Below are 22,097 nucleotides of genomic sequence, written 5' to 3'. Positions count from 1 at the left end.
CTTGCTGCTTGGAAGGCTAGGGGAATGGATTTTGGGGCTGCTAGAATTGCAATGAATAGCCTCGCTGCTTCAAAGCCTGGCTGCTTGATACCTAAGAAAATCTTTGGTTGGTCAGCTTCAATAGTACAGAGTAGTATCGCTGCTTCAAAGCCTGGCCGCCTTCTACCAAGGTTAATCCTTTGTTGGTCTGGTTGAATTGCACTGAATAGCCTTGCAGCTCCAATGCCTGGCTATGTTATACCTAGGGGAAGCTGCTTTGAACCTTGGCTAATTCCTTTATAGGGGAATCCTTGTTTGGCCAGCTTGAATTGCACTGAATAGTTTTGCAGCTTAAAAGCCTGGCTGCTTTCTACATACGGGCATGGTGTTTTCATTTCTTTTCTTTTTTTCCTTTTTTCTTTTGATGGTCACTCCTTGGATTTTTTTGTGTGTCAGGAGCAACTTGAGTCACTTCTGGAGTGAGAGAATTGGCCGTCTGCAAGGACGTTGCCCAGGGGACATTGCCCAGGGGACATTGCCCGGATGTTTTGATGTTTTTACCATCCTTGTGGGAGGCTTCTCTCATGTCCCCGCATGGAGCTGGAGCTGACAGAGGGAGCTCATCCGCACTCTCCCCAGGTGGGATTTGAACCTGGCAGCTTTCAGGTCAGCGACCCAACCTTAAAATCACTTAGTCCACAACACCATCTGGGGGTTCCTTGGAAAGTGATTAGTTTTATGGCCAAATTTGGTGTGATTTGGCCCAGTGGTTTTGTTGTTAACTCGGTCCTCATTATGCACATTACATTTCTATATATATAAAAGAGCGATGGAATCCTGGCGACCGCCAAAACAACAAAACTAAACACCCCACAACCTCAAAAATTGACAACACAACCCATCATCCATGCCTCTAGGTTGATACAACAAAAAGAAAAGAAAAATAAAGTCCTAATTAGAGGGAGAGGAAGAATTGTTTTTATCCAATTGCTGCCAGTTAGAAGGCTAAGCTCCGCCCACTTGGTCTCCTAGCAACCCATTCACCCAGGGGACAGGCAGAGTTAGGCCTCACTTAGGCCTCTTCCACACTGCCTATAAAATACAGATTACCAGATTTTAACTGGATTATATGGCAGTGTAGACTCAAGGCCCTTCCACACAGCTATATAACCCATTTACAATCTTATATTATCTGTTTTAACTGGATTATCTGGACTCCACACCTTTACCCTTTACCTTAACTACTACCAATTCCTCAATACTTTATTTCCCATACTACCATACTTCGCCACAGCAATGCGAGGCCGGGCACAGCTTGTATATATATATAGATGGAATCAACACAGTTTGACAACCGCTTGAACCCAATGCTGTCGTATCCTGGGAGTTGTAGTTTGGGCCAGAAAAGGCGTCACGTCCTCCCCGCCCCCCTCCCCAAAGAAAACACCACTAATTTCTGGAGACTGAAAGCTGACAGCTTGGTAAGACTATGGGGATGTTAGGCCAAGACTTATCGATCCGGCCATATATTCGCCTTCCCCGAGCTCACCCCGAGGCCTCTTAAAACCGGGTTCACCAAATTGTCAATTAAGTGCAAATCAATCCCGAGCTATTTATCAAGGTGTCTTGGCGGAGGAATCGATCGGCCGCTTGTCATCGCATCTGCCGGGCCGAGGGGGGAATTTTGCACGAGAAAGGAAACGGTTTGCAAAATTCGCCCCGAAAAAGGACACATGGGTCTTGTTGTCGTGGTTGCTTATTTTATTTTATTATTTTTTTGCTCTCCTTCCAAACAAAACAAGGGAAATCTCTTCCTCCTCTCTTCCCCCCTGGTCTGTGTTTGTCTTGGCCCCCAGATTAGGGCATTATTACGGATCAAGGCAACTCTTGGCTCAAGTATTTAAGAAAGGGACCATCTGCGGGGGAATCTAGGACAGATTACACTTAACCTGATTTCTCGGGCGAAACGTTAAAGATGAGGCCGGCATTAAGGAAGGAGGCGCGGGCTTGAGAGTCGAGGAGATGCCGCTCCGTAGCTTCGTTTGAGGTCACCCCAAAGGGCATCTAGACCAGCCCCGACTCAGTGAAGGATCTCCAGCTAAGGATAAACCCAAATGCTACTGTTTCAGGCCTTGCTTTAGTTGCTGGTTCTTTCCTGAGTTGTGTTGTCAAGCCCTGAGCCCCCGGGTCAAAATATTAAATTTGTGAATTCAGTATTGCAGCGGGGAATTCCACAGGTAGCGGGAACCTTGCCTCTTCCTTTTTCCTTCCCTTTTCCCCAGCATCATGATCTTTTCCAAGCTTTCCTGTCTTCGCATGATGTGGCCAAAGTATTTCATCTTTGCTTCTAATAGCCTTCCCTCCAGTGAGCAGCCATTGGGCATTATTTCCTCGAGGATGGATTGGTTGGATCTTCTTATAGAATCACTAGCTATGCCTGGCCATGCGTTGTTGTGGTCTTGTCTGGTGTTGTCTGTATTTTATAGGCAGTGTGGAAGAGGCCTAAGTGAGGCCTAACTTTGCCTGTCCCCTGGGCTGAGTGGGTTGCTAGGAGACCAAGTGGGCAGACCTTAGCCTTCTAACTGGCAGCAATTGGATAAAAACAATTATTCATCTCCCTCTAATTAGGACTTTATTTTTCTTTTCTTTTTGTTGTATCAACCTAGAGGCGTGGATGAGTGGTTGTGCTGTCAATTTTCGAGGTTGTGGGGTGTTTAGTTTTGTTGTTTTGTCGGTCGCCAGGATTCCATCACTTGAGGTCTTGAGGTCCTGATAGCGGCTGAGTTTTTCCTGTTGTTTTTCATCAATGCAACTGTCACCTGGGATGGCAACATCAATTATCCAAACCTTTTATATATATATATATATATAGATGATGGGCAAACATTTGCGCTTGGTGTGTCAAAAATCACCCAAAAACCTAGCATGACTTGGGTGGTGTGTCACCGAAAAACCCCCCATAATTTCTCAATATGAATAGTTTAAATAACAAAAATATATAATTGTAATATATAACTGTATTTAATAAATCTTAAACTATTTACTACCATTATTTCCATATACAACAATCTATGGTACCTCCTGCAGTTTCCACGCTGATTTCTCTCTATTGTAGTTTCAATGTAGTCATGAATGATGAATAATATAATAATATACTATAATAATAATAGAATAATAATAGAATGATTATATATCAAGCACCTGCCACAGTTTATTATGATCTGTTGCCGCCTCCTGAACAATGTTGTGAACTTCTGTCCATAGTTTTTCTGGGACTCTATTTATTAATACTCTGCAGGAAACACAATAAACATTTTTGCATGAAATGATTAGGGGAAAGAAGCAAAGCTTCAGCATTGTGATGGTTTATTCTTAGGTGAAATTCTTAGGGAAACGAAGCAAAGATTCTGCAGTGCGATCAGTTATTCCTACCTATAATTATTATGGGAATGAAGCAAAGATTCCACATTGCGATGGTTTGTTTCTGTATGAAATTCTTAGAGAAACAAAGCAAAGATTCCGTATTGCGATGGTTTATTCTTATGTGAAATTCTTAGAGAATAGAAGCAAATATTCCATATTGCGGCGGTATATTCCTACTTGAAATTCTTAGGGAAACGAAGCAAAAATTCCGTATTATGATGGTTTATTCCTGCATGAATTTCTTAGGGAAACGAAGCAAAGATTCCATATTATGATGGTTTATTCCTACGTGAAATTTTTAGGGAAACGAAGCAAAGATTACGTGTTATGATGGTTTATTCCTACATGAATTCCTTAGGGAAACGAAGCAAAAATTCTGTTTTATGATGGTTTATTCCTGCATGAAATTCTTAGGGAAATGAAGCAAAGATTCCATATTACGATGGTTTATTCCTACGTGAATTTCTTAGGGAAACGAAGCAAAAAATTATGTATCATGATGGTTTATTCCTATGTAAAATTCTTAGGGAAACGAAGCAAAAGTTCCGTATTATGATGGTTTATTCCTACGTAAATTTCTTAGGGAAACGAAGCAAAAATTACGTCTTATGATGGTTTATTCCTACATGATTTTCTTAAGGAAACAAAGCAAAGATTCCATATTACGATGGTTTATTCCTGCATGAATTTTTTAGGGAAACGAAGCAAAAATTACGTATTATAATGGTTTATTCCTACATGAAATTCTTAGGGAAATGAAGCAAAAATTACATGTTATGATGGTTTATTCCTGTGTGAAATTCTTAGGGAAACGAAGCAAAGATTCCGTATTATGATGGTTTATTCCTACGTGAAATTCTTAGGGAAACAAAGCAAAGATTCTGTATTGTGATGGTTTATTCCTATGTGAAAATTTTTGAGAAACGAAGCAAAGATTCTGTATTGTGATGGTTTATTCCTACGTGAAATTCTTAAGGAAACAAAGCAAAGACTCCATATTATGATGGTTTATTCCTATGTAAAATTCTTAGGGAAACGAAGCAAAAATTCCATATTATGATGGTTTATTCCTGCATGAAATTCTTAGGGAAACGAAGCAAAGATTCCACATTGTGATGGTTTATTTCAATTAAAAATTATTAGTAAAAGGAAGGAAAGGATCCACATTGCAATGGTTTATTCTTACGTGAAATTACTAAGGAAACAAAGCAAAGATTTCGTATTATGATGGTTTATTACTACGTGAATTTCTTAGGGAAACAAAGCAAAAGTTGTGTATTATGATGGTTTATTCCTACATGAATTTCTTAGGGAAACGAAGCAAAGATTCCTTATTATGCATGAATTTCTTAGGGAAACGAAGCAAAGATATCACATTGTGATGGTTTATTTCTATACAAAATTATTAGTAAAAGGAAGGAAAGAATCCACATTGCGATGGTTTATTCTTACGTGAAATTACTAGGGAAACAAAGCCAAGATTCTGAGTTGTGATGGTTTTTTTTCCTGCGTGAAATGATTGGCGGTCCATTGTGATATTTGGCGTCCTCATATCCATGGAAAGATAGATGTTTTCGATGCCCTGCTAGACTTTTTTGCGGGATCAGCAACCTGGAACCGAATCCCTTTGGCTTGGCTTTCTTTCTCGTCTCTTTCCACAAAAGGAGATCGGAAAGGCCTTTCTCAAATTAAAAAAGGGAGGGGGTGGGAATGAGGTGAACGGCGAGGAAATTATGTCCCAGATTACGCGCCGTCCTTCCTTTTCGGGGGTCTCCCGGTGGCACCATTTTTCACAGCAGACAAAAACATTTTTCCCAGGGATCAATTTGGCTTCCCGGCCCAGTCGGCTCTCCTCAACCCATAATCCATCATATTTCCCTTTCGCCAATCTGCTTCTGTCGCAGGGTTTTAAGTCGGCGATGAATTATATTGTTTTTTTTCTCTCCTCCTCTTTCCACCCGAGTGGGGTGGCCTTCCTTTTCTCTTTTCCGTTGCGCCCGATGCCATATTGGCAGGACCCTTAGCCGGCTCATCCGTCAAAGGGATCCGGCCATCAATCAACAGCCAAAGGATCGATACCAGGCCATCGAGTTGCCGGGGGGGGGGGAGCCCTTGGGTGTCTATGTCTCTCCATCAGCCTGGCCAAACCCCATTGCCTTCTGCAATGATTCACAATCATATTGGGAGTTCGGAAAAAGGAAATGATAGAAGTTCCTGACCCTCCGAGTTGTTCAAAAGTGGAACTCTCTTCCTCATGGAGGCTTTGAAACAGAAGCCGGATGGTCATCTTCCGTGGGTGTTTTGATTGTGCTTCTCCTCCCTGGCGGAAGTTCCAGTGGAGGCTTTGAAACAAATGCTGGATGGTCATCTGCTGGGGCTGCTTTGATTGTGCTTTTCCTTCCTGGCGGAAAGTCCAGTGGAGGGTTTGAAACAGATGCTGGATGGTCATCTGCTGGGAGTGCTTTGATTGTGCTTTTACTCCCTGGCGGAAGTTCCAATGGAGGCTTTGAAACAGAGGCTGGATGGTCATCTTCCATGGGTGCTTTGATTGTGCTTCTCCTCCCTGGCGGAAGTTCCAGTGGAGGCTTTGAAACAAATGCTGGATGGTCATCTGCTGGGGGTGTTTTGATTGTGCTTTTCCTTCCTGGCGGAAAGTCCAGTGGAGGGTTTGAAACAGATGCTGGATGGTCATCTGCTGGGAGTGCTTTGATTGTGCTTTTACTCCCTGGCGGAAGTTCCAATGGAGGCTTTGAAACAGATGCTGGATGGTCATCTGCCAGGGGTGTTTTGATTGTGCTTTTCCTCCCTGCAGGAAAGTCCAGTGGAGGCTTTGAAACAGATGCTGGATGGTCATCTGCTGAGGGTGTTTTGATTGTGCTTTTCCTCCCTGGCGGAAGTTCCGGTGGTTTTGAAACAGAGGCTGGATGGTCATCTTCCATGGGTGCTTTGATTGTGCTTTTCCTCCCTGCGGGAAAGTCCAGTGGAGGCTTTGAAACAGATGCTGGATGGTCATCTGCTGGGAGTGCTTTGATTGTGCTTTTCCTCCCTGGCGGAAGTTCCAATGGAGGCTTTGAAACAGATGCTGGATGGTCATCTGCCAGGGGTGCTTTGATTGTGCTTTTTCTCCCTGCAGGAAAGTCCAGTGGAGGCTTTGAAACAGAGGCCGGATGGTCATCTGATTGTGCTTTTCCTCCCTGGCGGAAGTTCCAGTGAAGGCTTTGAAACAGATGCTGGATGGTCATCTGCCAGGGATGCTTTGATTGTGCTTTTCCTCCCTGGTGGAACGAAGAGGGTTGGACTGGATAGCCTTTGGGGATCCCTTCCAATGCTATGAGTCTATGATCCGCCTTGCTTACAGGTCTGTACAGGGATCAAACAATCCTATAATTGGAAGGGATCTGCCATAGATATTATATGTAGATCGATATGGTAGATGTATATCATAGAATTCCAGAGTTGGGACCTCCAAGGACCTCTCAGACCAACTCCGTTCTGTCATAAAGGAAGGCACCATCCGACCCCTCCGGACAGATGGCCATGCAGCCATAGATATTATATGTAGATCAATATGGTAGATGTATATCATAGAATTCCAGAGTTGGGACCTCCAAGGACCTCTCAGACCAACTCCGTTCTGTCATAAAGGAAGGCACCATCCGACCCCTCCGGACAGATGGCCATGCAGCCATAGATATTATATGTAGATCAATATGGTAGATGTATATCATAGAATTCCAGAGTTGGGACCTCCAAGGACCTCTCAGACCAACTCCGTTCTGTCATAAAGGAAGGCACCATCCGACCCCTCCCGACAGATAGCCATCCAGCTGTAGATATGATAAGTAGATTGATACGGTTGATGTATATCATAGGATCCAAGGTTTGGAAGGGAGCCCAAGGGCCTCTCAATCTCCATTTTGTCATTAAGGAAAGCACCATCCGACCCCTCTCGACAGATGGCCATGCAGCCATAGATATGATAATTAGATCAATATAGTAGATGTATATCATAGAATCCTAGAGTTGGAAGGGACCCCAAGGGCCTCTCAGACCAACTCTGTTCTGTCATAAAGGAAGGCACCATCCGACCCCTCCCGAGTCCCGAAAGATGGCCATCCAGCCATCTATCATTGGCTCTGTGGATGTCGGTCAAGTACAACTCTTGTAAGTCATGGAGAATTCTCCCCAAACCTTTTGTTTGGTTGCTGATCCATTCATATGTTAACTGTATGGCATAGGAAAGGGTAGTAAAGGGTTAAGGGAGAGGCAGTGGGCGGGGCCATGCAAATTAAGGAACCCTGGGATGTCCATTCTGGAGGGAAAACAGAACATCTTGGGTGAAATGGTCCCCGCATGGAAGCCTTTACTTGGATTGGGGGGCAGGATGGTGTTTGTGGAGGACATTGGCAGGGCTCTTGGACATGTTCATGGTGCTCACTATAATCTGCATGTTGTTGTGCCTTGTGTATCTCCTGCTCAGTGGGAACTAGAGCTGTTTGTGGAGGCGGGAGGCACATACACACATACACATTTTCCACTTTTATTATGTGTATAGATATAGACGATTTGTGTTGATTTAGACTAGAATCACATTGGCCTTTTTCGCTGCAGCATGACACTCTTGGCTCATCCTCCACTTTCCCATGGACGGAACCTCCTGTATGTTTCACGCCTTGTTGGACTCTATTGCATTGGGTTTGGCTTAGCTTCCTGGTCCGTGAAGGTCCTTTTGGGTCCGGATCCCGTCCTTTGGGGCGCTAGATCTCCCTCCCAACTGGCTGCAGTCTGCACGCCCCTCCGAGTGATTTATTCGGACGCTCCGGGTTTTGTGCTGCGGAGGTGAATCATCCTTCAACAAACTGTAAAAAAAAAAAAAAGGCAAAAGAAGGAGGGGAATCCACCAGCGCCTTGATTGTTCTGTCAAGGTGATTTGTGAGCCTTGTTTGCAAGGCCAAAAAACAAGCCCCAGGCCCAGCATTGTTAGCAGGATCTGACCCAAGCACCGCTTGCAAATGAAAAATATTTGTGGGACTGTGAAGGCTTCATCTCTTTAGAGCAGGGGTCCCCAAAATAAAGGCCCGGGGGCCACATGCGGCCCATCAAAGCCATTTATCCGGTGGATTGTTTATAATGGTATTTTAATTATTATTTGATTAATAGTTAATTATTAAGGGGTGCTTTGCTTGTACCTTTGGTGCACAAAGGCAAAAGGGTTTTGGGCTAAATGGCCCAAGGGGTCTCTTCCAACCCTCTTTATTATTATTATTATTATTATTATTATTATTATTATTATTATTGACACTAATAATAATAAAGAGGGTTGGAAGGGTTATTATTATTATTAGCATTGAGGCTGGGAGGCCATCTGTCAGGGGTGCTTTGCTTGTGCTTTTATTTATTTATTTATTTATTACATGCATTTATACCCCGCCCTTCTCCCCGAGGGGACTCAGAGTGGCTTTTGGTACACAAAGGCAGAAGGGGGTTGGACTAAATGGCCCAAGGGGTCTCTTCCAACACTCTTTATTATTATTATTATTATTATTATTATTATTATTATTAACATTGAGGCTGGGAGGCCATCTGTCAGGAGTGCTTTGCTTCTGCTTTTGGTACACAAAGGCAGAAGGGGGTTGGACTAAATGGCCCAAGGGGTTTCTTCCAACACTCTATTATTATTATTATTATTATTATTATTATTATTATTATTATTATTATTAACATTGAGGCTGGGAGGCCATCTGTCGGGGGTGCTTTGCTTGTGCCTTTTATGCACAAAGGCAGAAGAGGGTTGGACTAAATGGCCCAAGGGGTCTCTTCCAACCCTCTTTATTATTATTATTATTATTATTATTATTATTATTATTGACACTAATAATAATAAAGAGGGTTGGAAGGGTTATTATAATTATTATTATTAACATTGAGGCTGGGAGGCCATCTGTCAGGAGTGCTTTGCTTGTGCTTTCAGTGCACAAAGGCAGAAGGAGTTGGACTAAATGGCCCAAGGGGTCTCTTCCAACCCTTATTATTATTATTATTATTATTATTATTATTATTATTATTATTATTATTATTAACAACATTGAGGCTGGGTAGCCATTTGTCGGGGGTGCTTTGCTTGTGCTTCTTTATTATTATTATTATTATTATTATTATTATTAACAACATTGAGGCTGAGTGGTCATCTGTCAGGGGTGCTTTGCTTGTGCTTCTTTATTATTATTATTATTAGCATTAGCATTAGCATTAGCATTGAGGCTGGGAGGCCATCGGTCTGGAGTGTTTTGCTTGTGCTTCTTTATTATTATTATTATTATTATTATTATTATTATTATTATTATTAACAACATTGAGGCTGGGTGGCCATCTGTCAGGGGTGCTTTGCTTGTGCTTCATTATTATTATTATTATTATTATTATTATTATTATTATTATTATTATTATTAACAACATTGAGGCAGGGTGGCCATCCGTCAGAGGTGCTTTGCGGGTTGGACTAAATGGCCCAAGGGGTCTCTTCCAACCCTATTTATTATTATTATTTATTATTATTATTACTAACATTGAGACTGTATTTGTTCCTGTTTTGTTTTTTTTAATTCAAAATAAGGTACTACATGTGCAGTGTGTATAGGAATTTGTTCATAATTTTTTTAAAACTATAGTCCGGCCCTCCAACGGTCTGAGGGACCATGAACTGGCCCAGTGTTTAAGAAGTTTTGGGATCCCTGCTTTAGAGATTCCCTTCACAGTTCGGACCTGAACCCGGAACGGACACGGCATCCCATCGACCCAGATGTTGCCGGCCCCGTCACGCAAAAGGTTAAGCGACCTATCCCCGTTCGCTTTTATTACTCTTTTCCTTTTTCTAGTTATGTTTTAGCGGCTTTGCCCCGTAATCCCAACTGTAAGTAATAACATTTTTTAATATTTTTAGATATACATAGTTGTTTAATCCTGTGTTCGAAATACGAGATTTGCGCGTATTACTATATTGCTTTTTTTTGTTTGGGGGGGGGGAAGCAATTTCAATGGAAGCTTCGGGACAGCGTTGGTTCAAGGTAGAGCTTAGTTATCCTTTAATATTATCGGGATGAAAAAACCCAATAAATTTGTAATCATTTTGTGGCTGTCAAATCATCGGAAAGCAAGGGGGGGGTCACACTCTCTCAGCCAGATTTTGCATTCCAGAGTATTTCGGGTGCCCATTGGACTATGGCATAATGCATGGTATTATGGCATGACAATGCACATTATTAGACTCTATGTCATGATGATGTGTAGTATTGGACTTTATGGCAAGATAATGCGTAGTATTGGACTATGGCATGATGCGTAGTATTGGACTCTATGGCGTGACAATGTATAGTATTGGACTCTATGGCAAGATGATGCACACTTTTGGACTCTATGGCAAGACGATGTGTAGTATTGGACTCTATGGCAAGATGATGAGTAGAATTGGACTCTATGGCAAGATGATGAGTAGAATTGGACTCTATGGCAAGATGATGAGTAGTATTGGACTCTATGGCAGGACGATGCATAGTATTGGACTCTATGGCAAGATGATGCGTAGTATTAGACTATGGCAAGATGATGAGTAGTATAGGACTCTATGGCAAGACGATGCATAGTATTGGACTCTATGGCAAGATGATTAGTATTGGACTCTATGGCAAGATGATGAGTAGTATAGGACTCTATGGCAAGACGACGCATAGTATTGGACTATGGCATGATGCGTAGTATTGGACTCTATGGCAAAACGATGCATAGTATTGGACTTTATGGCAAGATGATGCGTAGTATTAGACTATGGCAAGACTAAGTATAGTATTGGACTCTATGGCTAGACGATGCATAGTATTGGACTCTATGGCAAGATGATTAGTATTGGACTCTATGGCAAGATGATGAGTAGTATAGGACTCTATGGCAAGACGACGCATAGTATTGGACTATGGCATGATGCGTAGTATTGGACTCTATGGCAAAACGATGCATAGTATTGGACTCTATGGCAAGATGATTAGTATTGGACTCTATGGCAAGATAATGAGTAGTATTGGACTCTATGGCAAGATGATGCATAGTATTGGACTCTGATGCATAGTATTGGACTCTGATGCATAGTATTGGACTCTATGGCAAGATGATTAGTATTGGACTCTATGGCAAGATAATGAGTAGTATTGGACTCTATGGCAAGATGATGCATAGTATTGGACTCTGATGCATAGTATTGGACTCTGATGCATAGTATTGGACTCTATGGCAAGATGATTAGTATTGGACTCTATGGCAAGATAATGAGTAGTATTGGACTCCATGGCAAGATTATGCATAGTATTGGACTCTGATGCATAGTATTGGACTCTATGGCAAGATGATGAGTAGTATTGGACTCTATGGCAAAATGATACATAATATTAGGCTTTATGTCAAAACGATGTGTAGTATTGGACTCTATGGCAAAACAATGCGTAGTATTGGACTCTATGGCAAATCAATGCATAATATTAGTCTCTATGTCAAAATGATGCATAGTATTGGACTCTATTGCAAGATGATGCGCACTTTTGGACTATGGCAGGATGATGTGTTGTATTGGACTCTATGGCAAGACAGGGCATAGTCTTGGTATCTATGCCAAGATGATGCATAGTATTGGACTCAATGGCAAGATGATATTGAAGATTTGACTCCATGGCAAAACGATGCGCACTTTTGGACTCTATGGCAAGATGATGTTGAAGATTTGACTCTATGGCAAAATGAAGCGCACTGTTGGATTCTATGGCAAGATGATGTTGGAGATTTGACTCTATGGCAAAACGATGTGCACTTTTGGACTCTATGGCAAGATGATGTTGGAGATTTGACTCTATGGCAAAATGATGCGCACTGTTGGACTCTATAGCAAGATATTGTTGGAGATTTGACTATGGCAAAATGATGTGTTGTATTGGACTCTATGGCAAGACAGTGCATAGTCTTGGAATCTATGCTAAGACAATGCATAGTACTGGACTCTATGGCAAGACGAAGCATGGTATTGAACTCTATGGCAACCAGTGGCTTTCCATGTGTGTTTTTGTTGGTGGCCTTCATGTTTTCAACCATCGTTGTTACAGTTGGCCTTTATTTTTATTATTTCCCCCCCTGCCATCAAGACTATTTTAATTTACGGCCGGCTTGGCATAACAAATCACGCGGCTCATTGATTTATTCGCCTCGCATCTGATTGACCAACCCGAGCCTGCCAGCACTTTAATAAAGTTTAAAACGATAAAATACGCCGGCGTTGCGCGAGAGGCGCCCGGTCCCTCCTTCTTGGGCCCAAATTTCCATGTAAATAATCCCCGGCTGCCCTTCGGGACGGATGGATGGATGGCAATTCCTTCATCTTTTCATTATGTAAAAAGACAGCCGGGGAAACCGTGGCCAGCCATCCATCGCTCTCGGTGATGATGGGACGTGTTAACAAAAGGCAGCAGGATTTCAAAGCCAGGCTCAGATCCTAAGGGTGGAATAGGGACCCCAAGGGGCCATCCAGTCCACTCCCATTCTGTTGGGCAGGGAGACACCACCAAAGGCTTCCCAAAAGAGACCCATCCGAGCCTTGGTTGGAAAAAGAAAAAAACCCAGAGATGGAGGCCGAATCCGAGAGTTCATCCATTCCAACCTACCAAGCCTCTCACTATTTGTTTACTAATGTATATATTTGCTAACCTGTATTGTATGTGTATATTGATTTGCCAGTTGGACTGTAGCTCTTTGATGTGGGAGTGGCTATAGACATGTGATTGTACTGAGCATGTTCAGACTCAGGACTCCTTTTTGTATTCAGTTTTGCATCAGACCTCAGTAGAGGTGGATGCATGTATGTGTCTGGACCTCAGTAGAGGTGGATACATGTATGTGTCTGGATCTCAGTGGAGGTGGATGCATGTATGTGTCTGGACCGCAGTGGAGGTGGATGCATGTATGTGTTTGGACCGCAGTGGAGGTGGATGCATGTATGTGGCTGGACCTCAGTGGAGGTGAATGCATGTATGTGTCTGGACCGCAGTGGAGGTGGATGCATGTATGTGACTGGACTTCAGTAGAGATGGATGCATATATGTGGCAGGACTTCAGTGGAGGTGGATGCATGTATGTGCCTGGACCTCAGTGGAGGTGGATGCATGCATGTGACTGGACCTCAGTGGAGGTGGATGCATGTATGTGATTGGACCTCGGTGGAGGTGGATGCATGTATGTGTCTGGACCGCAGTGGAGGTGGATGCATGTATGAGACAACCTCAGTAGAGGTGGATGCATGTATGTGTCTGGACCTCAGTAGAGGTGGATGCATGTATTTGACTGGACCGCAGTTGAGGTGGATGCATGTATGTGTCTGGACCGCAGTGGAGGTGAATGCATGTATGTGTCTGGACCGCAGTTGAGGTGGATGCATGTATGTGACTGGACCTCAGTGGAGGTGAATGCATGTATGTGTCTGGACCGCAGTGGAGGTGGATGCATGTATGTGACTGGACCTCGGTGGAGGTGGATGCATGTATGAGACAACCTCAGTGGAGGTGGGTGCATGTATATGACTTGGCCTCAGTGGAGGTGGATGCATGTATGTGACTGGACCTCGGTGGAGGTGGATGCATGTATGTGACTGGACCTCGGTGGAGGTGGATGCATGTATGTGACTGGACCTCGGTGGAGGTGGATGCAAGCATGTATGCTTGTGGACTTCAGTGAGAACAACTATACTGAAAGACTATGGACTATTGATTAAGAAGCTACATCCTATCTGTAACTAGGAGCACCCTGGGAGAGCACGGATGAGCTCCCTCTATCAGCTCCAGCTCCATGCGGGGACATGAGAGAAGCCTCCCACAAGGATAGTAAAACGTCTGGGCGTCCCCTGGGCAACGTCCTTGCAGATGGCCAATTCTCTCACACCAGAAGCAACTTGCAGTTTCTCAATTCGGTGTTAAAACATATCAATTCCACAATATAGGGGTTCTCCTGGGATATATAGTTCCCTCAGTAAAGAAAGGGGCAGGACATCCATTCCTTTGGAGCTGGGCTCCTGGCGGCTCCGTGAAGCAATCGTTTTAGTCCCCAGCAATCAATAAGCGGGATATTTTTTCCCTTTGGCAACTTAAAGGGCCATTTCTCATGGAGTTTTGTCAATAGAGAGCCTCCCTTTCTAAAGGGAGATGAACATTATATAAACTGAGCCGGAGAGTTATGGGATCTGGCAGGAGGAGCAAGGCAGCATCAGGCTGGGCGCTTTGTAGGAAGGATGGATGGAAGGAAGGAAATGGGAAGGGAAGAAAAAAGTAACCGGCTGCACCAAAGTGGTACTCAACTGCATTCATTCGACAGTGTAGACAAACCCTGCCATGATTCCGTAACATTGAGTCGTAGGAGTTAAAGTGGTGTTCGGACTGCATTAATTCAACCACGTAAGGATCACCCAAGAAGAACAGCAACGGGATAACCATTGATGGGTTAAACCCTTGTGCCGGCTGAACTGCTGACCTGAAGGTTGAAGATTCGAATCTGCCAGACGGGGTGAGCTCCTGCCTGTCAGCTCTAGCTTGCGAGGACATGAGAGAAGCTTTCCCAGCAGGATCATAACACATTTCGGCAGTGGCGCAGTGGGTTAAACCCCTGTGCCGGCTGAACTGCTGACCTGAAGGTTGGAGATTCGAATCCGCCGGACGGGGTGAGCTCCCGCCTGTCAGCTCTAGCTTGCGGGGACATGAGAGAAGCCTTCCCAGCAGGACGGTAACACATCCGGGCGGTGGCGCAATGAGTTAAACCCTTGTGCCGGCTGAACTGCTGATCTGAAGGTTGGAGATTCGAATCCGCGAGACGGGGTGAGCTCCCGCCTGTCAGCTCTAGCTTGCGGGGACATGAGAGAAGCCTTCCCAGCAGGATGGTAGCACATCCGGGCGGTGGCACAATGGGTTAAACCCCTGTGCCGGCTGAGCTGCTGACCTGAAGGTTGGAGATTCGAATCCGTCAGACGGGGTGAGCTCCCGCCTGTCAGCCCTAGCTTGCATGGACATGAGAGAAGCCTCCCAGCAGGATGGTAACACATCTGGGCGGTGGCGCAATGAGTTAAACCCTTGTGCCGGCTGAACTGCTGACCTGAAGGTTGGAGATAAGAATCCGTGAGACAGGGTGAGCTCCCGCCTGTCAGCTCTAGCTTGTGGGGACATGAGAGAAGCCTTTCAGCAGGATGGTAACACATCTGGGTGGTGGCACAATGGGTCAAATCCTTGTGCCGGCTGAACTGCTGGCCTGAAGGTTGGAGATTCGAATCTGCCAGACGGGGTGAGCTCCCGCCTGTCAGTTCTAGCATGTGGGGACATGAGAGAAGCCTCTCAGCAGGATGGTAACACATTTGGGCGGTGGCGCAATGGGTTAAACCCTTGTGCCAGCTGAACTGCTGACCTGAAGGTTGGGTTGCGGACCTGTAGGCTGGAGGCTCAAATTGGCGAGACGGGGTGAGCTCCAGCCTGTCAGCTCTAGCTTGCAGGGACATGAGAGAAGCCTCTCAGCAGGATGGTAACACATCCGGGCCGTGGCACAATGGGTTAAACCCTTGTGCCAGCTGAACTGCTGGCCTGAAGGTTGGAGATTCGAATCCGCCGGACAGGGTGAGCTCCCACCTGTCAGCTCTAGCTTGTGAGGACATGAGAGAAGCCTTCCTAGCAGGATGGTAACACATCCGGGCGGTGACACAATGGGTCAAACCCTTGTGCCGGCTGAACTGCTGACCTGAAGGTTGGAGATTCGAATCCGCCGGACGGGGTGAGCTCCCACCTGTCAGCTCTAGCTTGTGAGGACATGAGAGAAGCCTTCCTAGCAGGATGGTAACACATCCGGGCGGTGACACAATGGGTTAAACCCTTGTGCCGGCTGAACTGCTGACCTGAAAGTTGGAGATTCGAATCCGCCGGACGGGGTGAGCTCCCACCTGTCAGCTCTAGCTTGCGGGGACATAGGATCCGGTCGTCCCCGATCCCAATCTTTCTTGCGTCCCGCATTGATCTTCTAGGCCCATGCTTCCACATATCTATCTCTCTATCTCCGGATATTGATCCTCTTTGGTCTGATGGAAGTTCAAGCGCAGAAGGGCTCGGACTTTGACCCGCAAATAGCTTATGAATCTCAATCCGATGGAGTGATTGTCCCGCGCGGAAGATCGATGGCCCGCGTATATTTCATCCCGATAAAAACCCGAGAATTAAGCGGCATTAAGAAATACTCGACGGCGCCGTGGGCCTTCCTTCCGCGGCTTTGGCACTCAGGGATATTGCTGACTTCTTTGTAAATACTATTTACAACCTGTATGGCCCCCTACCCACCCCCAGCCATCCCTTTACGATATTACCTCTTATGAGATAATGGGAGTCGTAAAAGAATGAGGGATAGAACGGAATATAATAAATCCATTCGGAAACCAAAAGGCCGGGGGGAAAAAAACCTGGGAATTAAGCGGCATTAAAGAGCCTGAAAGTTGACATTGGAGCCTTAAATATTAAAGTTGGGATTGTCCACAATATCATCTATACTCAGGGAGAAAATCATGTTGCACCCCGAGGCACCTCAAAACCACACTGGAGCCCCAGAATATAAGCAAACAAGCTGTTTATTGGAGGTTATAAGTAAGCACAAGCAAATAATGTTCACAGTCAAAAAATCTACAAGAGCAGTGTACTTGAAATCCTAAAGCAAGAGTCTAGAAAAGTCACTCAAAGAACATAGTCCAAACCAGATATCGAAAACCTGGCTCTTCCAACAGGCCTTTGGCAATTGACTTCCATAGTAAAGAACTAGCTGTGCCCGGCCACATGTTGCTGTGGCTAGGACTTAATTTTTCTTTTCTTTTTGTTGTATGAACGTAGAGGCATGGATGAGGGGTTGTGCTGCCAAGTTTAGTGCTTCTGGGATGTGTAGTTTTGTTGTTTTGTCCTAGGCCGAAACGTCACTACCCTTTTATATGTATAGATTGATCTGTTGCCCATTTTTATTCTTACTGCACTTTATTCCTTTGGTCGGCCATAGTCTCCTTTGTTTATGCCTTCCCCAGCACTTTAATGGGATAATGGTTTTGTATCGTCCTCTCCCCGACTGTATCTGATACTACTAGCACTTTTATGACCCAGTTCTTTTTAGGAGCCGACCCAGGATTTTATCAAGCATGTTTGTTTTATATGATCTTATTTGTTTCATGACTTGCTTTATTGTTGGTTGATTTGTTTTATTGTTGTGTTTTATATTGTCTGTTTGGCCTGGGCTTGGCCCCATGTAAGCCACCCCAAGTCCCCTTGGGGAGAAGGGGCAGGGTATAAAAATAAAATAATAATATAGTGACAGTCGCATTGACGAAAAACAACAGGAAAAACTCAGCCGCTATCAGGACCTCAAGATTGAACTTCAAAGACTCTGGCAGAAACCAGTACAGGTGGTCCCGGTGGTGATGGGCACATTGGCTGCCGTGCCAAAAGATCTCAGCCGGCATTTGGAAACAATATACATGGACAAAATCACAAACTGCCAGCTGCAAAAGGCCACCCTACTGGGATCTGCACGCATCATCCGAAAATACATCACACAGTCCTAGACACTTGGGAAGTGTTCGACTTGTGATTTTGTGATATGAAATCCAGCATATCTATCTTGTGTGCTGTGTCATAATAAAATAATAATAATAATAATAATAATAATAATAATTATTATTATTATTATTATTATCGAACTCAGTCCCACGAAAAGCATCAGGAATAGTCCAAACAAGATTCAATTCCAAGGCATGAAACAAACTGGAGCCACAGGAAACAGAGCATGAAAAGCAGGCAAACAAGGTTCAAGAGAAGACTTTGAAGTCCAGATGTATTGGACATGATGTCATGGGTACCTGGACGGGCTTAAATTAAGTGGTTTGGTTCCAAGCCCCTCAGAGGAGACAGTGTTGCTAATGGGGATTGGTGTTGTGGTTCAGTTATGATAATGAAAGGGGATTTGGGTTTATGCAGGTTGACCAAGGAAATGTTGAAGGCTCTGAATCAGGGGTCCTCAAACTTTTTAAGCAGAGGGCCGATCCACGGTCCCTCAGAGTGTTGGGGGGACAGACTATAGTTTAAAAACAAATATGAACAAATTCCTGTGCACACTGCATATGTCTTATTTGTAGTGCAAAAAAAGGCCAACGAAATGTTATGGTTTGCAAAGGCACTGTGCTATATTTGTGTGTTAACTGGAAAATGAAGTGCATGAAGCCGATTGGCTAAACCTGCAAAGACCTGTAATTTGATTTGAAACTGTTTCTGTTCTGCTGCTGGAGAACCGGTTTGAACAAGTTTTGTTCAGTGTGAGTCTGTGTGGTGACTGAGTACTGCCCGGGGAAGATGGCTCTGTACTCAGAGAGTCCTTGCTATTTCTGAGGCCTTGTTTGCTACTGGGAAAAGAGGATGAAGAACCAGAACTGTATTCTTCACTGAAGCAGATTTATGGACTGAAAAAGGACTGTTTATGACTGCTGGGTTTCTGTAAGCAATCAGAGGGACCATTGTGAATACCATTGTTCTTTGGATTTCTTGGAATTAGTAAAGTTCTTGTATTATTTGTTCTGCAAATCTGAGCGGTGCGTCATTGTTCTGCAGGGTGACTCTGGGCTCACGGACACATGTAAGAGCTTCCGTTTACCATCTACAATGCGCAACACAAAAGAACAATACAATATTTAAATATAAGAATAATTTTAACCCACATAAACCTACCAGGATTTCAATGGGAAGTGTGGGCCTGCTTCTTGCTGATGAGATAGTCAAGTTAATTAGGATGGTTGTTGTTGTTGTTGTTGTTGTTGTTGTGTGCCTTCACACAAGTCATTTCAGACTTAGGGCGAGGCTAAGTCTAAAACCGAGGGCGGGGGCCAGATAAATGACCTTGGAGGGCCGCATGTGGCCCCCGGGCCTTGGTTTGGGGACCCTTGCTCTGAATTGTCAGAAAGGCTGCAGGCTAGCAGGGAAGCTGAAGTTAGTGATAAGGGCGACCTTTCACAGGATTTAGAACATCAACAAATCCCAGGTGGCTCTGGCAGCAAGTCAGAGGAGTCTTCCTTAGATCGAGATAGTAGGTTAAGGTTAAAAGTTCGTCATCCCAGGCCTTCTCTGAGAATAGCTGGGAAACATGTGGGAACTCAAGGACACAGGAATGCTTTCTTAGCCTGTAAGCATGGTTAAATAGGGAGAAACACGGAGAGATTTCAGACGAAGCAACGTTGGTTTTGGAAGCTTAATTCCTGCCTTGTCTCTGCTCATGCCTAGATCCTGTGGATTGTATTTTGGAGTTCACGCTGCCTTGTTTTTTAGGACTGATTTGCTATATTAGAGACTTTGAACTATATTCTACAGAGACTTTGAACTATATTCTACAGAGACTTTGAACTATATTCTGCAGATTTGCCTTTGCAATTGGATTATTGCTTTATTTACTGTTTTTTATTCAGAGTTTGATATCTTTTATCTTTTATCTGTTAAGAGCAAGGTGAACCAGCAATGAAGTGCAACAATCTGACATTTTTGGAGGACTGCTACTGAGCTCTGGCTTCTTTTGTATATTGAATGTATTGTCATCATCCTTGAGATGCCCTTCTGGGGAACGTCTTCATTAGCATAAAGGATATATATATATATATATATATATAGCCACGTATTGTGGCGTAATATATTTCCCGGCCTTTACGGTTTGCGCGTCGGGGTCACTTGCCAAGGAATCCATGCAATCTGTTAAAAGTTATTAGGGAGATAAATAATTTGAGGGGGGACTGGCTGAACTGTGAACCTTTACCTTTTCTAATCTCGGCCGTCGCTCCCGAATCGTCATCCCATTAGGTTTATGAGCGGACGCCGGGAGGAAAATCACAATCGGAATATTAAAATAGAAGCCCAAAGAGGATCGCGTTTAACCTGCGTTGTTTTGAGGGATGGACACAAATCTTTGGTCACAGGAAAACATTCAGCGAAAAGGAAAACATTCAGCAACTAAGTCTCCTTCAAGAGAGGAAAAGTGGGAGACAAATAAATATCATAACATTGAATTATTATTATTATTATTATTGACACAAAGACACATTATGACACAGCAAACGAGATATATATGCTGGATTTCTTATCACAAAATCACTATTATTATTATTATTATTATTATTATTGACACAAAGACAGTATGACACAGCAAATGAGATATATATGCTGGATTTTGTATCACAAAATCACAAGTTGAACACATTATTATTATTATTATTGACACAAAGACACAGTATAAAATCAAACGAGATATATATGCTGGATTTTGTATCACAAAATCACAAGTTGAACACATTATTATTATTATTATTATTATTATTATTATTATTGACACAGAGACACAGTATGAAATCAAACGAAATATATATGCTGGATTTTGCATCACAAAATCACAAGTCGAACACATTATTATTATTATTATTATTATTGACACAAAGTCACAGTATGAAATCAAACGAGATATATATGCTGGATTTTGTATCACAAAATCACAAGTTGAACACATTAATATTATTATTATTATTGACACAGAGACACAGTATGAAATCAAACGAGATATATATGCTGGATTTTGCATCACAAAATCACAAGTCGAACACATTATTATTATTATTATTATTATTACTATTATTATTATTATTATTGACACAAAGACAGTATGACGCAGCAAATGAGATATATACGCTGGATTTTGTATCACAAAATCACAAGTCGAACACATTATTATTATTATTATTATTATTATTATTATCGACACAAAGACAGTATGACGCAGCAAATGAGATATATACGCTGGATTTCGTATCACAAAATCACAAGAACACATTATTATTATTATTATTATTATTATTATTATTATTATACATTAGTAATAACTAATATTATATTGCCATAACAATATAGTAATTTCATATTACATAAGAACATAGTAGCACAGTCATAGTATATTCCTATAATAATATAATTATAGTGGGGCTACTAATGGTCTGAGCCACTTTGAGTCTCCTTTTAGAGAAGAAAGTAGGGGCAGGATGATAATGATGATGATGATGATGATGATGATAATAATAATAATAATATTTTTTTAAAAAAAACTTCCAGCAGCCTTCAGAAAGGAATGAGGAAGTACTCCGTGAAGGACTCGGTGTCACAAGTGGACGGTGAAGCAGCAGCTCCTCCTGTGGCCGGAAGCGAACATACCCTCATGAAGCCGTAAGCCAGAAAATATTAAATTGCCTCTGTGTCTGTCTATATATGTCATATGTTCCATGGCATTGAATGTTTGCCATGTATATGTGCATTGTGATCCACCCTGTCCCTTTCGGGGTGGGAAGGGCGAAATATAATATGTTGGATAATAAGAACGGATTAAGGAAAAGCCTATAAAACATCAAATTACACTATGATTTTACAAATGAAGCACCAAAACATCATGTTTTACAATAAATTTGACAGAAAAAACCGGTTCAGTACACAGCAATGTTATGTAGTAATTACTGTATTTACGAATTTAGCACCAAAACATTGCAACATTTACTACAAAAACATTGACTACTGAAAGGCATACTGTGTTGGATAATC

The 22,097-nt window shown here is 43.0% G+C and overlaps 1 long non-coding RNA gene across 1 annotated transcript in view; it reads left to right on the top strand.

Annotated features, from left to right (window-relative positions):
• The window catches only part of LOC134293099 (uncharacterized), a 124,440-nt gene that overhangs the window by 20,605 nt on the left and 81,738 nt on the right, over positions 1-22,097 (top strand). Inside the window, exon 2 of the long non-coding RNA XR_010000135.1 lies at positions 21,618-21,728. This is a non-coding gene — a long non-coding RNA (uncharacterized LOC134293099). The remainder of the gene's footprint in view (positions 1-21,617; positions 21,729-22,097) is intronic.

Source organism: Anolis carolinensis, unplaced genomic scaffold, assembly GCF_035594765.1.
Source record: "Anolis carolinensis isolate JA03-04 unplaced genomic scaffold, rAnoCar3.1.pri scaffold_7, whole genome shotgun sequence".
NCBI lineage: Eukaryota > Metazoa > Chordata > Lepidosauria > Squamata > Dactyloidae > Anolis > Anolis carolinensis.
The sequence above is the reverse complement of the archived record's forward strand: the minus strand, read 5'-3'. Positions and strand labels throughout refer to the sequence as shown.